Source organism: Coenobita brevimanus, chromosome 96 (assembly GCF_032717465.1).
Source record: "Coenobita brevimanus isolate Jiangsu-jjx chromosome 96, ASM3271746v2, whole genome shotgun sequence".
NCBI classification, from domain to species: domain Eukaryota; kingdom Metazoa; phylum Arthropoda; class Malacostraca; order Decapoda; family Coenobitidae; genus Coenobita; species Coenobita brevimanus.
The window spans coordinates 29,998,380-30,022,030 of record NC_137049.1 but is presented as its reverse complement, the minus strand read 5'-3'; positions in this window follow the sequence as shown (position 1 = coordinate 30,022,030).

Sequence of the window (23,651 nt, the reverse complement as noted above, 5' to 3'; positions counted from 1 at the left end):
AGTTGGTGAGTAGATAGGCAAATTAAGCAGGTAAGTAAATGAGTAGGTAAGCGGGGAAGCAGGCGAGTAGGTAGGATGTCCAGTAAGCAAATAGGCAGGTACTGTAGGTAAGCAGGTACGTAGATGAGTAGGTAAGTAGGTAGGTAAGAAGGTGAGTAGGTAGGTAAGTAAGCTTGTTGTTTATTTTGAAGACAGATGTAACTAGGCAACCACAGCGCGTGTCCTTATCCCTTTCAGCTCACTTGATGGCCAGTACAGTTAGAGTGTTGGGTGCATTTGACTAGTAACAAAGGAGACTCAGTCCATTCCATTAACAAAGGCTTATAAAAATTCATGCAACCACAACTCTGCATGCAAGTTCTGAAAGCAACCCAGTTCCATCAGGACAAAACACACCGACCAGTGACAACAAAACAAAATAAGTGAGGCAAATAAGTTGGTCAGTAGGTCGATAGGTTGGTAAAAAAAATATATATATAAGTAACCGAGGTAGTTATTAGGGAAAATTCTTAGAAAATATATATGTTGGAAAATACTTAAATGAGAGAATAGGTGTGTCAACAGTAAGAAGATCGATAAGTAAGCTAAAGAATAACTATGAATACAGACAAACAGAGGGGTAAGTCGCTAAGCAGCTGGGTAGATGGGTGGAACACTAGCTGGTAGGCAAGTAGCAATGCAGCTGCTGTTGATCAACCCCAGTCTGTCTGGCCGAGAAGACCCATCAAACGCAGTCAAGAAACCACTCTTATAGGGTCATCCCTTGCAGTGAACCGATGTTCCCCTGCGGCTGGCAGCGCCTCGCCATGGTAAGGGACGAGAAAAAACGTCTTGGGTGGACGCCGCATTTGCGTCTCTCCACCCAATTAGCAGAAGCACCATGGCAGGCTCCACTTCACCCCTTAACATTATTTCGTTATCATCCAGCGTGGTAAATGGATTTCTGAGTCATGTGAAACTATTAAGCTTTTTAGTGTACAGTCACCTTCAGTACAAAGAAACGTAATAGAATGTGACAGGAGGGAAAGGGAGACGCTGGAAGAGAATACGGAAGACACCGATATAAAATGAGAAAGAGAGGAAAGAAGTGGCACTACATCAAGTGAGTGGATGATGGTCGCCAACACGTACCACATGTAGCAAGGTAGGCAGGTTAAGTGGATAGGTAGGGAAGGTAAGTGGCAGGTAGGTGAGTACTTGGGTATATAATATGAGCAAAAGCCAGACTGGAAAGTCAGTGCGTGGATTATTAGAGTGGAAAGCGCGAAAAATGAAACTCGAGAGAGATAGAGAGAGAGAGAGAGAGAGAGAGAGAGAACAAAGAAGAATACAAGGCTCATATTATATACAGTAAGTCAACAATGGATGATGGCTTGTTCGTGCGTCTGCAACTCTCTCTCTCTCTCTCTCTCTCTCTCTCTCTCTCACACACACACACACACACACACACACACACACACACACACACACACACACACAGAGCAGTCTCGTATGTACAGATAACAGGATGACAAATACCAAGAGAAAAACCTCAGCATCACATAAATATAGAAATAGGCAATAGCGTGGTTGGATCAATTGTTTTTAATGCTTCACTAGGACAAGATTTTTTTTAGTCCTATTCTCTATACTTCCCTACCGATTTAAGGGGAACCTCTCGTATTGAAGAGGCTAATAACGACTGTGTGTAACCCCTTCACTACGGCAGATCACCCCCTAACCAAAATGTGATTATCTCGTCGTAGTAAGAATAACAGAAAACATACATACCAGTTCCATACTCTCGCTGGTTAAAGAAGCTCCCTATCACCTCTTCCTAAGCGATTTATTTTCCTCATTACATCTTAGCATCTCCTGTGTGTTGTGTAGGACATTCTAATATCGCCATACTCTGCATAAATGACTTATAGAATTACAGTGACCAGTAGTATCCGAAAATAAATCGATCAGGAAGAGGTGTTTGGAGGCCTCCTTAACCAAACAGGATACGAACCCTTGTACTAATGAGGTTACATGTTACTTATTGCCAGGCTAGTGGCAGGAAGGTAATAATAAGTGACATTGCAAAATAAACGAAATTGGGACGTTTATGCTACAGTACCTGTTTCCAATAATTATTCCGTATTGCGACTATAATTTCTGACAGCATGGAAACTTTCAGATCATTGTACAATTTCCATCAGCAATGGAAACAGGGAATTAGGATGCATAAGAAAAAATTGTTCTATGTACCTTTTCACTACGATCATGTCTTTTTTTTAACTTCTTGCTATCTCGGGACGATTTTTCTGTTCTGGTAAGAATTTTTTAACAGGAGTAGTTACATGTAGAATTTTTTAACCTCTCCAGTGTAAAAAGTTTCTCCTACGCTGAATAAAATCGTCTGGAGACAGTAAAATAAATCAAAGAATTACGTCTTCGCTATTGCTCAACCCGAATTAGTTCACTATTAACTCGTCGAAATGAACATGACAGAAATGGCTATGTATTAAATCGCAAGTGCGGAGTTTTTAAAAGTCGCTCGGACGAGAATAATTTACCATAATGGACGACTAACAATAAAGACATGATACTTTACTAGTTCTCATGTAGATTATTGGTGTAGAAATCACTATCCATCACTGTAACGTGGTGACTGTGACGAGTACTTTCCTGTTTAAGTTACCGTAGATTAAGATACGATTTCTTTTCATCCTCGCCTCGAACTCTTTCATGGCAGTTTTCCTACCCATCACATTAGTCTTTCTTACGTTTTCCTGCCTGCTTTAACCTGAGGGATTGGTGAGTATGATGGGGGATAAGGCTGAGTTTGGAAGGATACCTTCTGCTCTACTGTTTTTTTTTTTTACTACTTATAAAAACATCAAAATTAACTCCTACCCAACAACAAATGGCCTCGAAAGGATTAAAAGGTTTGCTGACGTGTATTTACCTTTGTGCTCCTTCTCTAATTCACCTTCCTCCCCTTCCCCTCCACTTAATTCTCTCTCTTCCACTCCCATCCTCTCCCCTCCTCCTTTCCCCTTCATTCAAATCTCTCCTTTCCAGTCCCATGTTCTCCTCTCTCCTTCTTCCCCATCTTCTCCCCTTCTCCCCCCCTCACTAACTCTTTACCGTCCAGCGTCACAAAGTTCTAGCATTAGAAAACCCGAACCACCACCAACAAGGGGAACATTCACTCCCCCCAACATCCATTACCCTTAGCTTCCCTTCTTCTCCTTTCTCCTCCCCCACCCTCTCCTCACCCACCAAGCACTCCCTCTTCCCCCAGCCCTTCCCCACCTCCAATTTCCCTCTTTACTTCTCCCCTCCCACCCCTTCACCACACCCCTCTTCTTCCATTACCTCTCTACTCACTTTCCCCTCACTCATACCCTCTCTCCGATTCCACCTCACCTATTCCCATCACCTCTCTCGTCCTCCACCTCTCCACTAACCCATCCCCTCTCTTTTCTCCCACCCTTCCTTCACTCGAATCCTCTTCTCCCCCTACCCCACTCCTCATAACCCTTCCCCTCTCCCTACATTCTTCTATACCTCTCTTCTCTTACTCACACCTCTCATCCAACCTCTCGCTCCCACCCATCCCACTCCTTTCCTTCAACCTCCACCTCTCTCCTTCCCCTCTCCAATCCAATGTCTTCACCTCAAGTTACTCCAAAAGACGCACCGTTCCTGAAGCCCGTAACAATTTTTCGACAGCGATTTTCTCGTACTCTTGTAAGGGTCGGGAAATCTGCATATACTGGCTGTTCACTTGTGTTTCTTGCCGTCGTTGTTCTTGTGGCTGGCGTTCGTCTCTGGGGTAGAAGAGTTTTGTGGGGTGGGAGAAGATGGGATGGGATGGGTTGGAAAGGAATGCGAGGCGGCGGAATGGTGTGGGTCGGATTATTCCTCTCTCTCTCTCTCTCTCTCTCTCTCTCTCTCTCTCTCTTTCATGTGGTGTGTGTGTGTTTTCTTCTACGGACCATGTGTGTTAAGATACAGTAAAATCCGTGTATGGCAGCTAACCATTTCGCTGCTAAACTGTACAGTATTCACCTCAGCTTTTTCTTCAGGCTAATATTAGACGATTTCGATCAGCTGAGAGAAATTATAAGAGCCACAGATTTCGAGTTACATTATTTAATCCTATACCTACCGTGGAAACACCTAAACATTTAACCCTCTCATGGTCCCTCATCGTCAGGACAACTCTAGTATTCCAATCCAGCTAAGAGCAGACGTGTTCTTGCGGATGAGAGTGAGTCGATGAAACCTGACTGTTAAATGGTCATCGTCAACCCTCTCATGATCGTATTAACTCTAGTATTCTATTGATGAAAAAGCCAGGTAATTTTACTGAAATTGGTGAGCACAGGAACCTGATACTGTATTTCTGTGCACCTGAGAGAAATCCTAACAGGCAAGGCAATACTCTCGTGGGCTTAAGAGGCTTGCTGGTACCTTCTCCTTTGTGATCCATAAATATTTGCTTATGACATCTTATTAACATGTTCTATAATATCCATGTCTTTCTAATATGTACACAGATTACATAAACATGGCATACGAGAATTTTAACGTGATACATTTAACATTAAACTAGAAGAGTCGTTAGGGTTGATGAAGTCGAGAAAAAGAAGAATGGATGTGGTGGAAGAGTGTAACTGATTGTGGCTGTGTGGTGGAGATGAGGTGAAAGTAGTATAGCATGAAGGGGATGGAATGCAATACAGGTGGAAGGGGTTATAATAGGAAATGGCTGGATGGTTTGGCATTAGGTGGATTGTAATTATGGATGAAAAGGATGGAATGGGACGGGATTGGAAAAGGTTGAAATTGGGTGTGGCAGGTGTGGGTGGGACTGGACAGGGTCAGGGAAGGGGTCGTATCTCTTGGTTTAGGAGGCTCCCCTTATCTCCTCTCTCCTACCTCCCCTCCTTCCTTTTCTCTTCCTTTCTTCCTTCTGTCCTTTTTTTCATCCATCCTTCCTTCCCTCTTACCCCCATTCCTTCATTCGCAGTTCCTTCATTCCCTCCTATCTTTGTTCCCTCTTTATTTAGGCCTTCCAGTTACCTATGTCTTCTTAAACTGAAAAATGATGGCTAGAATGAGCAATAAATGAATAAATAGCATTACATAAACAATACGTCATAGGACTGCAAGGGTTATTACTTCTGATCACCTTCATTTCCTATAACTTCAAATTTCAGTTCCAAATCCTCGCTTTCTTTCATCTTCCTCATCTTTTCTCTCTATTCTTTCTGCTCATGTTCTTTGCCTTATTCCTTTTTTTTTCCCTTTTCCTTCTTTCTCTCTCTCCCTCCTTTTTTCCTTCCTTGTCTGTTTCTTCTTCCTTGATGTGTCTCTCCACTCTCTTCGTCTTCGTCTTTCTCCTCCCCTCTCTCCTTCCTCTTTTCCCACTCTTCTCTCTCCTCTGTCTCCTTTTCCTTCCCTTCTCACACGTCTTCTCCTTCATTTCGTCTCTGTCTTTCTCTCCTTCCTTCCTCACTCCTATTTCCCCTTCCTTCCTTCCTTCTCCTCTCCTTTTACCTTCCTCCATATTCTCCCCCCATTCTTCTTCCCCTACTCTTTCTTTCCCTCCCTCCCACCCTCCTCCTTTCCTCTTCTCCCTCCTGTTTTCCTCCCTCCCTCCCCCCTCCTTTACCTTACCTCACACCTGCACTCACAGAACACAAAGAAAACAATAAACCCAGATGGAAGGAAACAAAAGACGCGGGTTTGGGAGGGAGGGAGGGAGCGAGGGAGAAAATGAAGGAAAAGTGCAAAGAGGGGTGGATGGATGGATGGAAGGAGGGAGAAAGAGGAAGATGGAAAAGTTAATGGGACGAAAGAGAGAGAGAGAGAGAGAGAGAGAGAGAGAGAGAGAGAGAGAGAGAGAGAGAGAGAGAGAGAGAGAGAGAGAGAGAGAGAGAGAGAGAGAGAGAGAGAGAGAGAGAGAGAGAGAGAGAGAGAGAGAGAGAGAGAGAGATGAGTAGGAAGGGAAAGAAAAAAGTGAGGAAAAGACGACTAAAGTGAAAGAAAAATAGAGAATGGAAGGAAGGCAAGGTAAAAGTGCAATTAAAAAATATCAGGTAGTGAGGGAGTAAGGTAAATGAAAAGGTGAGGAGATAATGAGAAAGGAAAGGATGACCTATCAGATATTAGGGACCTATACAAGATATTCGGTAATTATTATAAAATGTTAATATAATAAAATAGTAATAATAATAATAGTAATAATAATAATAATAATAATAATAGTAATAACTGTGAATTACTGATTATACCGGGAATTATTATTATTATTATTATGATTATTATAATAAAATGAAGGAAAAAATATACAAATATAGATTAGAACAACATACATAAATAAAAATACATATAAACGTTCATAAAAGTGTGCATAAACATCCCACTACCGATCCCAGTACACACAAGCATACAAATATACATTCACATACATACATACATGCCTGTGTGTGTATGAATGAATATATGCAGATACACACACACATCAGAAAAATATTTGCCCCGTTCACCCCACCACCCAGCCAGCCAGACACGTTCCAGGAAAACAGGACAATTTTTTATTTTCTTCGATTGTTGAAAAGTCCATTAGATAGATTAGGCTTGGGTATTTATTTTTCCTGTTTTTCTATTGTTTTAAGGGACAGGAAAGTAAGATCGTCAATTGCGGCTTCCGGAGAATAAATATACCTTGTTTATTGGGAAAGTTGAGAGAGAGAGAGAGAGAGAGAGAGAGAGAGAGTTCAAAACAATGTAGGTTTGATGACAGACAAATCGACAGATAACGTTGACAAAAAAAGAAATTGGCAGAAAATTGACGTTCTGAGAGAGAGAGAGAGAGAGAGAGAGAGAGAGAGAGAGAGAGAGAGAGAGAGAGAGAGAGAGAGAGAGAGAGAGAGAGAGAGAGAGAAGCGAGGGAACAGAAAACGGGGGAAAGAGAAGTGGCGGTGGGAGGGGGTACTGATCACGTATTAGAAGTTCCTGCAAATTGATTACAAACTTGGCCCATAATTTTACGTTGTGTTATTTTCTTTGGAGGGGTGACTTGGCCATCTTGGGGTGGGTGGGTCGTATTTATTTTCATCTCTGGTGTCCCTGGCTCTATTTTGTCCTATACTTTCTTATGCTGGAGTATAGGTTTGCCTGTTCATCAATATTTTTCTCCTCTCTGACCACTTCACTTCCTTGTAGTAAATATTTAGCTTATTTACCTTTGGGAGGGACACCTAGCTACTTAGGGGCTAATGAAGGTGGTATCTAAATCCTCCTGTTCTGAAAGTCTGTCGGAAGCTGAAGGGTGCATGAATAAAACGAGAAAAAAAATGCGACATCGAACTGAAGGGCTTAATACACCAACAGACAGATACAGATAAACATATAGGTAAGTATAGATAGATATATACATAAGAAGATAGATAGCTTTACTGATCACAGTTTACAAAAAGCCACACTGAATATTTCCTAGTATTTCATTTTGAACAAAACCAGAGCGAAAATGAAAGTGAAGAAAATTTTAGTAAACAAAACAATCTTTCATAATGGCAAACGAATCTAGAGATATGTTTACTTTACAAGCCGATTAGCCTTTTATTATTCAGGCTATCACGAGACGATTTTGTGCAGCTGAGGGAAATATGATTGAACTCTGAAAGGCCAGACATTCCCTTGAGTAATAAAGTGTGAACAATACACCCAAATGTGATCATGTCAGCGAAAGGGTTAGGATCCTCGATAAACATGGACCCTAAATTATCATTTAAATCCAAATAATGTATTATTATTATTATTATTGTTGTTTTTGTTGCTATTATTATTATTATTATAATTATTATTATTATTATTTAAATGTCGGGACCAATGCCTAGCCCCGGGCTCCTACGCTCCTCATGGGGCAATGTAGGATTGGATGATGGATGGATTATTATTACTATATTCTTGGCACCTCCATACATTTTCAATTTTAATTTTGGAGAGGAATTTCAACTTGAGAAATAAGAAGTAGCATTTATTAACCTTGCCAATTCCATGCAGTTCTCCTAAGCTGAGTAAAATCGTCTGGTGACAACAAGAACAAGTAAACAATATGTCATTTTAGTGAAGAGATGATTTCTAAGACTGGTGGCATTTTTGTGGTGATTTTCCGCCTGATTAGTGGAATTACCCGCCTGACTGACTGGTGGGAATTGTGGGATTATTGGCTTGATTGAGTGATGGCATTTTGGGGGGAATTATTCACTTAACAGTTTCGGGATCAAACACTGCAGCGTTGTATTTCGTATATATTTTATCTCTTAATGATAAAATGATGTACTTTTAACTCTATTCTTCTTACTACCAGACTTATTATTTTTTTTTTTTTTGTCTCCTGGTAGTGGGAAAGTTAATGAAGTCTGCATTTAATCCCAATTTCGAAAATTCTTCCTAGACAAAAAATAAATAAATAAATAAAAATAAAGAACTACTGTCAGACTGAGAGAAGTAAAAAAAAAAGTTACTGGTTAAGCACCCTTTGTGCCTTTGGTTCCGAAACATGATAAGGGCTCTCTCTCTCTCTCTCTCTCTCTCTCTCGTCCAAGGTCGAATTACTTCACAATTTGACAACCACTCTTGTTCACATATTTTTCTATGGGTTCCAGACATCTTCGTAAAATAATTATGAGACAATCCCAAAGGTGTTAATCAGACGAAGCTTAGAGAAACATTGGCCCGCCTGAGTGCTGCTTGTGTTTATTTTTATTGGTAAGAATTATTGGCTTACTGGCTTCTGCGAGTGGCGGTTGTTCTTGGAATTATCTGCTTGTTTGATTAGTGGGTGTCTAGGAATTATTTGTATGTTAAAGTAGTGGGAATTATATATGGAAATAATAACTTGCCTTTTTAAATTATCTGCTTGTTTGATTAGGGGATGTCTATGGAATTAATTGTACGTTAAAGGGGTGGAAATAATAATATAAGGAACTGTTGGCCTACTTGAGTGATAGAAATGAGAGAACTGAAAATTATTGCTTTCCTTGTGATGGGAATCATGGAATTATAGTCGCTTTACCTTAACCTGGCCCAAATTTTCGTCCTTGTGCAGCTTATTTCACATAGGTCTAGAGGAAAATGACAATGCTACAGCTCTACATCCTTTTCATAGCATTTCTTCATGACTGGCATCACATTCCACTGTTAATCTTTTGTTATAATTCGGTGATGAAAATTGAGGTATTGTAATTATACAAATGTTACAGTAAAAACGGATCAGTACGTTGTCCGGGAAGTGAGAGTTATGCGACGTTAAGCTTGTTTGAGAGGCTGGATTTATATATGAGGTTGAAGGTCCTTCCGGGTGGTGGTATCATGGGATTAGCTTGTCTATGAGATGAAAAATATGCATGATTTTAACAGCAGGGTTCAGTGGTAGAAATCATGAACTTGTTAAAAGGGTTGACTGGTGGGATTAACAATTTGTTTTTTGATGTGAAAAATATACTCAAAATTATTAATTTCACTGGGTGGCGTGAAGGACGGAATTATTTAGCTTAGAATTATTAGCCTGTTTGAGTGGTGGGAATTGTAGTATATTAGGTAATATGAAAAGTGGGAATCAGTGAATTAGTCTCCTGTTCGGGAAGTGGGAATTATGGAATTATCAGCTGTTTGACTGGTGAGAATTATGTATGGAATTATTAGCCTGTTTGATTCATGGCAATTAAGAACTTATACGCTTGTCTGAGTGGCGGAAGTTATGAATTTAACAGTTACAATGAGTGGCAGATTTTATATATTTATTAGCTTCTTTCAGTGGCAGAAATTTTCGGTTTACCTCCTTTTTTAATATGGCTTTATCTGTCTAAATATATCTACTGTCAAACGCCTTAATCTCGGAAAGGGCGACCAAACGAATCACCTCCACGCCACCTTGTCCTCCGCTATCAGGCTGCCTTATCTCTAGTTCATACCTCCTTCACTCATTTGCCTCTCCACCCCATCCCTCCACCTCATCCTCAGTCTCCACTAACTCCTCTTCCCTTCCATCTCACTTACGTACATTCTCCAACCCAATCTCACTCTCCTTTCTCTTCACACGGCCAAATAATCTAAGGGTATTTCTGTATGACCACATCAACACCACAACGCTCCTTCATTTCCCCATTTGTTAGTCTGTCTCTCCATGTAACTCCACAAGCTACTCTCACATAACCCATATCCACTCCACTCACTTAACGAGTTACCGATTTATCTTGTTAACAGTATAAAGGTAAACCTCCTATCAGATGGATAAAATCGTCTGGCGTCACAGTGAATACATAACATACATGGACTCATAGAAGTGAAAGAAAAATTGGTGATAGTGGCATTCTCATCATTACCTGTCACTACTCAGTAACGACACCTCCTCCAACGAAAATCTATCCTCTCTGCAGTGTCTCTCTATCCCATACTCTTTTTCCTTTGCAAGTATACTATTCTCTCTCTCTCTCTCTCTCTCTCTCTCTCTCTCTCTCTCTCTCCAAATCAAAACTTTTCTTCATCCCTGGCAACGCATATTTCCAGTTTTCCACCCTTTCTCACTTCCTTAGTTTTCGCGTCTCCCTCTTTCTCAATCCTTTATTCTTTTATCTCCACATTCCTTGTCTCCGGATCTTTTCTCCAGACTTCTCTACCCTTATTTTCCCTTTAATCATCTCCTCTCTAATTCCTCCATTTACGCTTCCTTTTCTTTGCCCTCCTTTCCTTCTTTTCTTTTCCTTTTTCAGTATGCTATCTAGCTCTTCCTCCTTTTGTTTTGGATTTTTTTTATCTATTTCTTACTATTTATTTCCACTTTGTTTCTCCCTCTAATTTCTTTTTACTTTAGGTACGCCCATCTTCCTTCTCTTCTTTTAATTTCTTCTCCCCAGTTTTTCCTTCGTCTCTGAACCATTCTTCTTCTCCTTCGACTTCTTTTCTTCTTCTTACTCCTCTTCTTATACATTCCTAACGTCTTCACAATTTCTTTTCCTTCACTCTCATTCCCTCTCTTCCCTCTTCTTCTACCCTTCTCCCCGCCTCCCTCCATCTGTCGTCCCTCTCTTCCATTTCTTTTCCCTCTTTCCTCTCTCTTTTTTTCTCCCTTCATTTCTCATTCTGCTCTTTTCTCACCCTCCTTCCCCCGTCCCATCACCCTTACTACTTCCTCCTTCTCTCTTCCTCCTCATCTCCTTCAGTTTTATCCATCATTCTTCCTCCTTCTTCTACTTCCTCCTCCTACCCCATTCTTTCTCTTGTCCATCTGTTCTTTCCATCATTTTTCCTCCTTCCCTCTCCTTCAATTCTCTTCATCATTCCTCCTCTTTCACTCCGTCCTATCTCCTTCTTTCCTTCTCCTCTCTTTTAGTTTTCTCCATCATTCTTCCTCCCTCCACCCAGTCTATCTCCTTCCTTTACTTTCCTTCAGTTCTCATCTCTTTCCCTCCCTATCCTCTCCTACAGTTCTCTCCATCATTCCTCTTCCCTCCTTCTTATCTCCATTCTTCCCTCTCCTTCAGATCTCCCCATCATTCTTCCTCCTTCCCTCCATCCTATCTCCCTCCTTCCTTCTCCTTCAGTTCTCTCCACCATTCTTCCTCCTTCCCTCCATCCTATCTCCCTCCTTCCTTCCATTCTACCTTCCTCCTTCCCTCTCCTTCAATTCCCTCCCTCCTATCTCCTTCCTTCTTTCCCCTCTTTTCCCACCGTCCTCAAACCCCATCTAAAATCTTATAACTTGTTGAATTCCTCTGTTATTCAACTCAATATGTCGCCGCCTTTCACCACCCTTCGTTCCTTCCTTCCTTCTTTCTTTCCTTCCTTCCTTTCTTCATATTTTCATTTCTTTCCTTCATTCTTTCTTTCCCTCAGTTTCATTTCCTTATCCTTCCTGCTTTTCTACTTTTCATATTTTCCTTTTTTCCTCCCTTCTTTCTTTTTTATATCATCCTTTTTCCCCTTCTTTCAGGTTTTTACTTCCTTCCTTTCTGCCTTAATTCTTTCATTTCTTTCTCGAAATTCTTGTTATTATTTTTTCCATTTGTTTTCCTATTCCACCTACATGTTTTCCTTCACCCTTAACTACTTTCACATTCCTTCCTCCCCTCCACTTTTCTCCCTTCATTTTCCCCACTTTCTCTCCACTTTTTAATTCCTTCAGTCATTTCTTTTACATTTCATTTCCTTCACTTCTTTCTCCCATTATTCATTTGCTCTATTTTTTTTTCTTCCTACATTTTTTCTTGATCCCTTATTATCTTTTCCGCCATGCTATGCCTCTCTCTCTCTCTCTCTCTCTCTCTCTCCTCAGGTCCTTCTTTTCTTCTCCTTCCTCCCGTTCTCTTTCCTTTGTCGTCTCTGTCTCTGCTTCATTTTCTTTTTACTTCTTTCTTCCCTTTCTCTGTCCCTTTCTATTTCTACGCTTCTCTTTCGCTTTCCGTTTCTTTATCTCTCCTTCTTTATTCTTACTACTAATTCTTCCCGCGTTCCTTCTTTCCTGCCATAAAATAATTGCCACGCTTTCTCTTTCTTTCCTTTCTTTCCCTCCAATACATAAAACCAGTTCCTGCCATTCCTATCTTTTTTTTTTTCTCCCTCACTTCTTCCATCCTTTCTTCCAGCGATCATTCTCTCCCTCCAGCACATTCAATCAGTTCTTACTCCTACTTTGTTGTTTGTTTTCCCTCCTCCCTTTTTCCTTCCCTCCCTTCCTCTCTCCCTCCCTCCTTCCCTCCCTCCCTCTCTCCTTCTAACAAGTAGAATCATTTTTCCTTCCCACTTACACATGGTCATTTTTCCTTCTTACCTTCTTGTATTTTCCTTCCTCTCTCCCTCCGTCCTCCCTTTCTTCTCTCCTCCCTTCTTTCCCTCCATCCTCCCTTTCTTCTCTCCTCCCTTCTTTCCCTCCATCCTCCCTTTCTTCTCTCCTCCCTTCTTTCCCTCCATCACCTGCGTAGTCCCTCCTTCTTCTCCTTCCCACTTCAATATACTTCATCAGTTCCTACCTGTTTGTTTCCTTACCTTCTTCCCTCCTTCGTTTTTTCCTTCCTTCCCTCCGCCCTTCCTTCAATTTTTTCACCCTCCCCTCCTCTCTCCACCTCTTCCTTAAGCACATAGACTAATTCTCGACGACTCTTGTTCTTTCCTTTCCTCCCTCCACATCCCCTCCCACTCTCTCTCCCTCCATGTTTCCTCTCTTTCTCCCTCCCTCCCTCCCTCCATGTTTCCTCCCTCCCTCCCTCCCTCAATGCTTCCTCTCTCCCTCCCTTCCTCCTTCCCTCCCTCTAAATACAAACAACCAGTTCCCTATTCTACTTGGCTGTCTGTTTCCCTCCCTTCTTCCCCCCTGTCCTCCCTTCTTCCTCCTCTCCCTCCCTCCCCCCTTTCCTCCCTTCTTTCTCCTCTCCCTCCCTCCCTTCAACTTTCAGTCACTTACAGTAATCTCTCTCTCTCTCTCTCCCTCTCTCTCTCTCTCTCTCTCTCTCTCTCTCTCTCTCTCTCTCTCTCTCTCTCTCTCCTTACCATTTCCTCCTTCCTACTACCTCTTTTTTTCTTTCCTCTTCCGCTCCCTCCTTCAATCCTTCTCACTCACCTCTCTCTCTCTCTCTCTCTGTCTTTTCTACATACTCTTCCTCCTCCTCCTCTATTTTAACTCCTTCCCTACTTCTCGCCCTCTTTGCCTCTCCCACACCTCCCCCCTCTCATTCCCTTGTTACCTTCGTTCTCCTTTCCCTTTATTAACCACCCAACCTCTTATTCCCTTCCATCCTCTCCTCTCTTTACCTTCCCTTCTCTCCCTCCCTCCCTCCCCCTCTTCCTCCAATACGTAAACCACTTCCTACCTTGTTGTCTCATTTCCTCTCTCCCCCCTCCCCTCCCCTCCGTCTTTCCCTCCTTCTACCCATCCTCTCCTTTCACCCCTCCTTCCCTTCCCCTTCTCTTCTCCCTTTCATATTTCCATCCTTCCTCCCTCCCTCCCTCCTATCTCTCTCTTCCTCTCACTCGATCCTTCCATTCTTCTCTCCCTCATCCCTTTCCTTCCGTCCTTCCCTCTCCCTCTCCTTTTCCTTCCCTCTTTCTATCCTTCCTTACCCTCCCCTTCTCTCTCTCTCCTTCCATACTTTCTCCCTGAACTCCTTATATCACTCCCTCTATTCTTCCATCCCTTTCCGCCCTCCCTCTTTCCTCTTCCCTCCCTCCATCTCCCCTTCCCTCCCTCCATCTCTCCCTCCTTCCTTCCTCTCCCTTCCTTCCCTCACCTCAGCAACTGCCCGTGCGCCTCCGTCCAGAAATGATTGTATTGTTGTGGCGGTGGAACAGCAAATAAATTCCATTGTGTGTGTTTTGATGCGACCAGACTGCCCAAAAAAGAAGCTGAATCTCTCTCTCTCTCTCTCTCTCTCTCTGACTTCCTGGGGTTGAGACATACTTTAGGATTTTTTTCTGAATAGTACAAAATACTTTTCTCAGCTGAGGTAAAAAAGAATCTCTCAGTAAAATAACTAAATTACGTAACCACCTGAGAGCGGCTGAAAAAAAAGCTCCCCGATCACGTTAATTCCTTTAGTACAATACTTTTTTCCACTGCATTTTAACTTCCGTACATTTTATTTCCTGTACACTATGATTTCTGTACATTTTATTTCATGCACATTTTATTTATTTCCTGTACATTTCCTGCATTTTAATTATTTCCTGTGCATTTCAATTATCTCCAAAACATTTTAATTATTCCCTGTACATTTAAATTATTTCTTGTACATTTTAATTATTTCCTGTACATCTTAGTTATTTCCTGTACATTTTTATTATTTCGTGAACACTTTAATCTCACTACATGATTTTTATTTAACTAGGGAGGAAAGTAATTAGGTCAAGGAAGCTGAAAAAAATAAAGCACCTCACTACGACGAATGAACTTTTTTTTTCTCTCATTATTTACTCCGGCTACCGAGCATAGTCCATTCTGTTCATTCTAAAAAGATTTAAGGAGGGAGGAGTTAGATAATAGACTTCACTAACCCCCTCACTACCTGGGTGTGTTGTCCAAAGCTGAGTGAAATCGTCTGGTAATAGCAAGAACATAATAATAATAATAATAATAATAATGATAGTAATAATAATAATAATAAAAAAGACGTAAAAGTAGGCTAGTGAAACGGTTAATCTTTTTGCTACAAGAAATATTCCCGTAAATAAAATCGTCTGGCAGTACTAAAAAAAATAATAGGAAAAACAAATGAAAGGCGTCACCGAATTATTGGAGTTAACCCGTTCAGTACGAGGGGTCCCTCCTTAAGCCCTTCGCAACGAGGAAGCATCTTTATTATTCTTACTACTACATGATACTTAGCTACGGTGCGATGTCTTGTCGTGGAGGAATTAATGACGGCTATATCAAATCCCACCAGTTCGACAATTCTATCATATGGTAAAAAAAAAACGAAAATACGCCACGTGATTACAGGAATTAAAATAGTTAAAATCGACTCGTGGTACTGGGAATAAAAGTTCAAAGGAGTCAGTGTACTTAACTTGGGTACAACTAAAGATTCATTCCAGTAACACCTCCCGCGTCAGGACACCGGCAGAGGTAAGTACAATGAAGCACAGCAGAGAGTGACCGCAGAGCATCATCTTACTCTGGTACCTAAGACGGTGATGGTTTTACTCACCCACCGTACTGATAAACATTAATAAGCTTATGGTGTGTGTAATATTGCCTGTATGTGCGACTGCCTCCACTTCCAGGTACTACAGGGGTGGTGTGTTGGGGGGCTTATGTGGCACCAATATATTTACTTACGTTTTACATCTACGGTTATCTGACTACTTTAACAGGCCTGACCCAACACAGTAGAGGTGAGACCAATATATTAGAGCCACAAAAGACCTCCTCCTTGACACCCCCGGAGTAGCCTGCGCAAGAGGTGGAGGCGTCTATATGTTTGCTTTCACTCATATAGTCATTAAGTTCTTCACTATCAAATTAGAGTTAATATTTAGTGATGAATCGTGAAAAGCAAAGCGATGTAAATAACAGTTAACGAAGTCTTGCTTATCGTAAATATGCGTTAGGGTCTTTTATAAATACGACTCAGTGACTTGAGGTGGCACTGGTCTAGCTTCTCAAATGGAAGGTGTTACGTATTACTTTCTTTCACATTAGGAGATTATGTAACAGCTTAAACAATAATAAAAAAAGTCAACCGAATGTAACATCTCCATACACACACACACACACACACACACACACACACACACACACACAAAATAACCTTCATAATTAATTCGTTTATTATTACATCCCACAGGTGCCTTTTACTGTATCTATTGTAAGATGATTCTGCGCAACTAAGGTGCCTTATAATTTTCTTCGACTTACTTTTGTTTTACTTTCTTAGACTTTTGTTTTGCTATCTACTTATGCCATCCCCTGAGCTCTTTCTCCCTCTCTAAAGGATATGTAGAGAGCGAAAGAGTCGTTACCTATGTTACCATATCCTTATGCTACTGTGACAAGGGAAGTAAAATGGTATAGTATCTCTTAAGGACTGAAAGGTTTTTGTAGTACGTCTCTCTCTCTCTCTCTCTCGCTCTCTCTCTCTCTAGTGTCTGTCTCTGTACAAAATTAATAAAAACCCACTAATCCAATATGTGCGTGGCGATGGAATTTAGAATATTTAGGGGCAAAAATGTTCAGGCCAATACCAATTTTTGTCATATTAAACTAATGGAGCGCTTAATATATATATTTTTTTTCTCTCCCAAACCCCACCCCAACCACCACCACCCCAACCTAGCCTGTGTGTGTGTGTGTGTGTGTGTGTGTGTGTGTGTGTGTGTGTGGACAGGTAAAGATATAGGTGGCAATAGGTATACTGAAGGACAACTGGACTGACTGAGATGCCGTAGATAAATGTGTGTGTGTGTGTGTGTGTGTGTGTGTGTGTGTGTGTGTGTGTGTGTGTGTGTGTGTGTGTGTGTGTGTGTGTGTGTGTGTGTGTGTGTGTGTGTGTGTGTGTGTGTGTGTGTGTGTGTGTGTGTGTGTGTGTGTGTGTACAGGTAGATATAGATGGCAACAGATACACTGAAGGACAACTGGACAAATAGACAGAGATCCCGTAGATAAATGGTGTGTGTGTGTGTGTGTGTGTGTGTGTGTGTGTGTGTGTGTGTGTGTGTGTGTGTGTGTGTGTGTGTGTGTGTGTGTGTGTGTGTGTGTGTGTGTGTGTGTGTGGTATTCATGGTGGAAACTGACACCAGATTTTAATACCGCGGGTGATGATGCCTGCTCAAAAAATGTCGGCGTAAAAGTGGTTCATAATTTTTTGAACCGATGGATATTTATGGAAATCCTGTTTAGTCTTGGGAAAAAAAAAAACACTGGCGATTTATGTGGAAAATTGTGAAAGAAACGAGTCTCCTTTTTTTCTCCTAGGATGGACAATATCGTTCTGTTCGAGGAAAAAATATACTGGTCATTTATTCGCTCGACAATGGGAAATAAGACAGTATTTTCTCCTAGGAGGGCCGTGGTAATCCTTTTAACTATGACAAACGATAATGACAATATACACAAAAAATAATGAGGCAATTAAATCTACTTTCCTTGGCTGTACACTGTGTTTATGATAAGCTTGTTAAGTCTACGAAATAAGTGCTTTTTTCCGTACAGCAAAGAGAAACATGAGTTTTTTTTTTTCCCTACGACGGATGGATTTATTAACTCCCGTACCCTTAAGATGTCGCCTCTGGGTTTGTTCTATTACTTCCAGCCATGTCTTTCATCTTAAATAATGCTTCTCTTAGTACTGGGATTACACGAGACTTAATTTAACATCTCCAATTTGAAAAATATTAAAAAGTTGAATAAAAATGTCTGGTAGTAGAAGAATATAAATGTTCTCCTCAGGGTAAGGGGCCGTTCACACTTACGAAGGTCGCAAAGATTAACACTCTCAGGCTCTTGTAGCACGCTCTCAGGTGAACAGAATCGTCTGGCATTTAACACTCTCAAGCTCCTATACTCACTCTCAGCCAAATAAAATCACGTGCGGTTAGCTGGAAATGAGTAGCAGAGTTGCTGCGATCATCTGAGGGTTATCCCGAGATACTATGCCAGCCATAATTAACATGGTACTAAGCGTTAGAGACCATTTGAAGGGTTGTTTCCTTACTTTCGTTCTGTATTTATATGTTAAAAAGGAGTTTGCTCTTTACAGCAAAACTAAATAATACAAAGGAGGTTGTGCAATCTCTCTCTCATATATATATATACATATATATATATATATATATATATATATATATATATATATATATATATATATATATATATATATAATTTACGTTTCCGACTCTGGGCAAAGGCTTCAAGGCCTATTTCTCAGGAGTAGCGACCAATCCCATGGCTCAGTAGTCCTCCTACACCTCCACATGTTACCACTTCGGCGCTAACACTGACCATCCATATTGAATACATGCTAGGGCTGTCTCAAACAGGACTGGTGTATTGGCATTAGCGGGGGTATTTTTACGACATGTCGGCGGGTCATCTGGCAGATCAGGAAAGTCTGCTTTTAGAAATTCAAATCCTTAAACTGTTCCCTGCCCCAGCCGGGATTCGATCCTGGGTCCATTAGGACTGCAGGCCGCCGCTCTACCGATTCAGCCACCACCTCCCCCAATAATTGAATATATATATATACTGTATATGTATGTATGTATGTGTCTACTGTATATATCTATATATGAATGAGAGAGAGAGAGAGAGAGAGAGAGAGAGAGAGAGAGAGAGAGAGAGAGAGAGAGAGAAATGATAACCCAGTCGAGAAAGGCATAATGATCAGTGTAAGACAAACAGACAGACAGAGAGACAGCCCTAGCATCCTGCCTTCCTGCCTCCCTGACGCCAAGTAAAGCCAGAACGAGAGTTATGAGCGGAGCAAAGGTTTATGCTCTTTCTTTATTACCTTCAGTATCTCGCGTGCATAAGTTAGCAGGGAGAAATTCTGGCAGTGTATAAAATCAGGGATGAAATTATACATATCGATATATTTATCTATCTATCTATTTATCTACCCGTTATCCATCCATTCTTTTATCTATATCTATATCCACCTATATATTTACCTACCTATCCCTTCATCACCCTTCTATCTATCTATCTCTAGCTATCTATTCATTCCTCCATCCACTCTATTATTATTATATCTATCTATATATCTACGTGTGTGTCTGTCAGGGGTATTTACAGTATAAGTTGGCGGACAAGAAATCGGGCAATGCATAAATCCACATCTGTAATTAAGGCTGTCTGTGTCTGTCCGTCTCTCTGTTTCTCTACCTTCCCATTTATCTGGCTACCTGTCTGTCTGCCTATCAAATGTCTATTAAGTTATCTGTCAGTCGAACAATATGTCTGTCTGCCAGTCTATCAATCTATCCATCCATCTATCAAAACATCCATCTACTCGTCAAGCGTCTATTAATTTCTGCCAGTCTATCAATCTATCCATCCATCTATCAAAACATCCATCTCCTCGTCAAGCGTCTATTAATTTATCTATCAGTCAAACAACATGTCTGTCTGCCAGTCTGTCTACCTATCCATCCATCAAAATATCTATGTACTCGTATATCTGTACTTAGGCAAAAAAAAAAAATTCGTTTAATACATTTTCTGAAGTTACCAAGGAAGGAGTCACTGAAATTGAAAGTGGTTTCTCTCGTAGAAAATGCAGCAATTTTTTTTTTTTTTTTTTTTTAAGCCTGTCTCCAGATTTTTCCAGTTCCTTCTGTGCGAAATGCTTTGAACACGGCTATGAGTCTGTACCAAAATATTCATTATCACGAGTTTTTCCTTTCTTACCTAAATCACAATGTAAGGGAAAGCAATTAACTAGAGTGACATAATTATAGCGGCTCATAATAGTGGCCAGATTACAGTCCTCGATGCATGGTTTACATACTGTACCGAAAGAAAATATGACATATTATTAGTGTGTGTGTGTGTGTGTGTGTGTGTGTGTGTGTGTGTGTGTGTGTGTGTGTGTGTGTGTGTGTGTGTGTGTGTGTGTGTGTGTGCGCGCGCGCGCCGCTCAGCTGTGAGGTGTCTATACGAAGGAGAAATCATATAAAACCCTTCTGCTAGAGTACTTCATTTGCTGCTTATCTTTGCCACCACCAGGTGATTTTAACCATCCTTGCAAGAACATCGTAAAGTTTCCCCCTAAGCTGAATAAACCCGTCTGGTGATAGTCAGAATAAAACAAAAATTAAACTGTAGGGGTTACAAGATCGCTATACCCTGGTGGTTAATCCTTCAGTCATGTGATGTATTTTGCTGGTTATTTCTTGCTATTTACAGACAATTTCATTCAGGTTAGGATAGACTTTTCAGACTGGAGGCGTCAGATTTAACCTTACTGTCCCCTTGAATACGAGATGTTTCTAAGTTTAATCAAAATCGCCAGGAGGTAACATGAATAAAGAGAAGAGGAGGTCCTAAGGCTGATGGGATAAAGATGCAAGTAAGTAACATAAGTAACTTAATAAGTAATAAGTAACAGTAACATGGCACCATTTTTCTATCGTTCTTGTTACCTGCATATGATTTCCTTCAGCTTAACCGGGCATCTGAATATGTAAGGGTTAATGAGATCCACAGAAACCCTTCAATTCGGGGGGAAAAAAAAAATCTCCCCCAAGTTCAATAACACAGTCTAGAGAATGCAAGAAAGACATACACAAGACGTCGTCGTAATGAAAGAGTTGTGTGACTAGTGGTTCAGGAAATCTCCGGTAGTCTGTGTGTGTGTGTGTGTGTGTGTGTGTGTGTGTGTGTGTGTGTGTGTGTGTGTGTGTGTGTGTGTGTGTGTGTGTGTGTGTTTTGCAAGATATATATATTAAAGACAAGTATTTTTGCTATCCACGGAACGCATGGCAGTTACGAACATAATACAGAAAAAGAAAAAGTATAACAAACATTTTTAAAACGACCGTGTAAAAAATATTTTCCCGGATCCCTTGCAAAAATTACGGGTAAAGTTTAGCCGCCTAGTTGCCAGATATTTTGCGGAAATTTTACAAAACATTATTAACGCTGGATATTTACCTATCTATCCAATAATCTATATGTATGAATAGATTCGCTAGATTTTTTTTTTCTATAATTGGTATCTATAATTTTTCGATACACTTGATGATGCTTTTATTGACCTGAAAGATCTATCGGGGAGAGGCAGTGAGTGGGAGTTTATTTTAATATGTATCGTGATGAGAACACATGCAAGGACAAAAGCGACTGTATTTTAGTTCATTCAGCCCGAGAACGTAACAACTGTGTTTACTGTTGCAAGCTCCAAGCAATATTACTCAACTCTGAAAAGACCTCGCGTACTGAACGATTAATGACATAGGTATTATCCCCAGTCTGAAAAATCTCTCCTGGTCAGAACATAATCGTCTGGAGGTAACAAAACTCAAATATGACATCCTCGGGCTTAAGAAGTTCAGCCATTAAGATGTAGCGTGGCAGATATACATACTTATTCTGGACAACTGACGATTCTAAGCAGCTTTGGAAGTCTCTACCTCCTAATGAGTTAATGAACATCCGATCCTCAAACTGTTCCCTGCAAAATCAATTATATCTGAATCCGCAACCCCGCACTCCCATATACATCTTCCTATATTTATCTATCTATCCATCCGTCAATAAACATATCCATCAGCCATCTATCCATCTAACCGTCCCATGTCCAATACACATCTATACATGTATCGATCCATCAATCCATCTTTCCTTCTGCCTTTCTACCTATTTATCATTCTAGTTCTCCGTCAATACATCTATCATTATATCTAATCATTAACCTATCCATTAATTCATATATCTTTCTGTCCTTTACTCCAAACAGTTATCAGTCAGTCTATTTCCCCGTCCATGCATTTCTCATTCTGTCCGTCATCAATCCTTCTACCTCTCCGTCCCTCACTCAATATATCCATCCATTCACCAGACCCGCCTCCTTATTCCCTGGACCAGCCTCCCCTCAAAAGGCCCTCCTAGAGAACAGGTAAAACACCCTAATTAATCCTGACACAGGTGAGATGGGGGCAGAGGTGGATGGTGCGGGGGAGCGGTGTTGTAGGTGGAGGGGAGCGGAGGGGGAGACTCAAATGTGTGACCTACAGGGGAACAAGAACGTATGGGAAGATGGTGAAAGGGAGGGGGGACTGAGAGGTGTGAGCTCGGAGGGGGAGGGGGGAGAAGTAGGAATGGAAGGGATGAGATGGGTGTCTGAGAGAAGTAGGAGAGGAGAGAGGAGGAGAATACTGTAGAATGGGCAGGAGAGGAGAGAGGTAAGTGGGAATGAGAAAGAGAGTACAAAAGAGTACAGTACAAAGTACAAATGGAACGAGAAAGGAGGAGGGGATGGGCTGAAGATGAGGTGAGAAAATGAAAGAGGGAAGTAGAGGCCAGGTGAAGGATATGGGGAAGATGGGGAAAGGGAGGGGAAGTAAAGGGCAAACAAAGCAGGGGGGGGGGAAGGTAAGGTGGAGAGGAAGTAAAAGAGGGAGAAGGAATATGGGCACAAAGGGGGTAAGAAAGAGAAGGAAGGGAAAAGCTTGGGAGGGAAGGAAGTGGTAACAAGAGGAGGCATCATTTTATACAGAATCGTTTGTGGTTCATCTGAAGGTCCATAACACTTGTTCCTGGCGACTGGACTTAACATCATCCTCATGTTCCTTTTTCACCTCCCTTGTAAGACGACAGGTATGTGAGAGTGACGCATGTACATCTCAAAATACCACACTTTGTACCTTTATACTAGGACTGATTTGACTGACTCTAAAGACGAGGCAATCTGTATCTGGCTGCTGATTTTTCTTTTCTTTTGTGTGTGTGTGTGTGTGTGTGTGTGTGTGTGTGTGTGTGTGTGTGTGTGTGTGTGTGTGTGTGTGTGTGTGTGTGTGTGTGTGTGTGTGTGTGTGTGTATGCGCGCGCGAGCCTACCCTGTCAAACAGTCACAGAAGAGCAGCAAGCGAGGAACCAATAATCATTTTGCTACGCAAGAGACCTGGCCAGTACAAGGGGAAGGGACAAGGGTGGGGAATATTTGAGGAAGGGCGCGGTTGTGTCGTGGGAGAGGGATCACTGTTGAGTTGGAACAGAAATACCCGGAGATATTTTGGTCGAGGCCACCCTTTATGAGATGGCACGTCAAGCATGAGATGGACAAATAGACTGGTAAAGGTGACAGGGTACATAAGAATTCTCATTTCCTTTGAGTTATCGTCATACTTAATATATTCAATACAATGACGTGGTGCTGGCGAGGGATGCCTTCTAAGTGACACAAAATATAACCGGAAGAAGTTGCCCGATTTTGTACTTTTTATTTCTTATTTTATTCTGTGTTCTACTGCTCGGATCTTGAACACTGCACTTACCTGTATATACAGACGTACTGTATTTGCTTTACTAATCACTGTTTAGTGGAAATAAACCTTCTGACTTCAATATGCAGCAGCCAAACAATTCAATTTAGCATATGAAACCCGCTGAAAATGGAGCAGATGGAGGCTATATATATCTACAGCTCGAATAGTATTGCCTAAATTGAATGAAAATC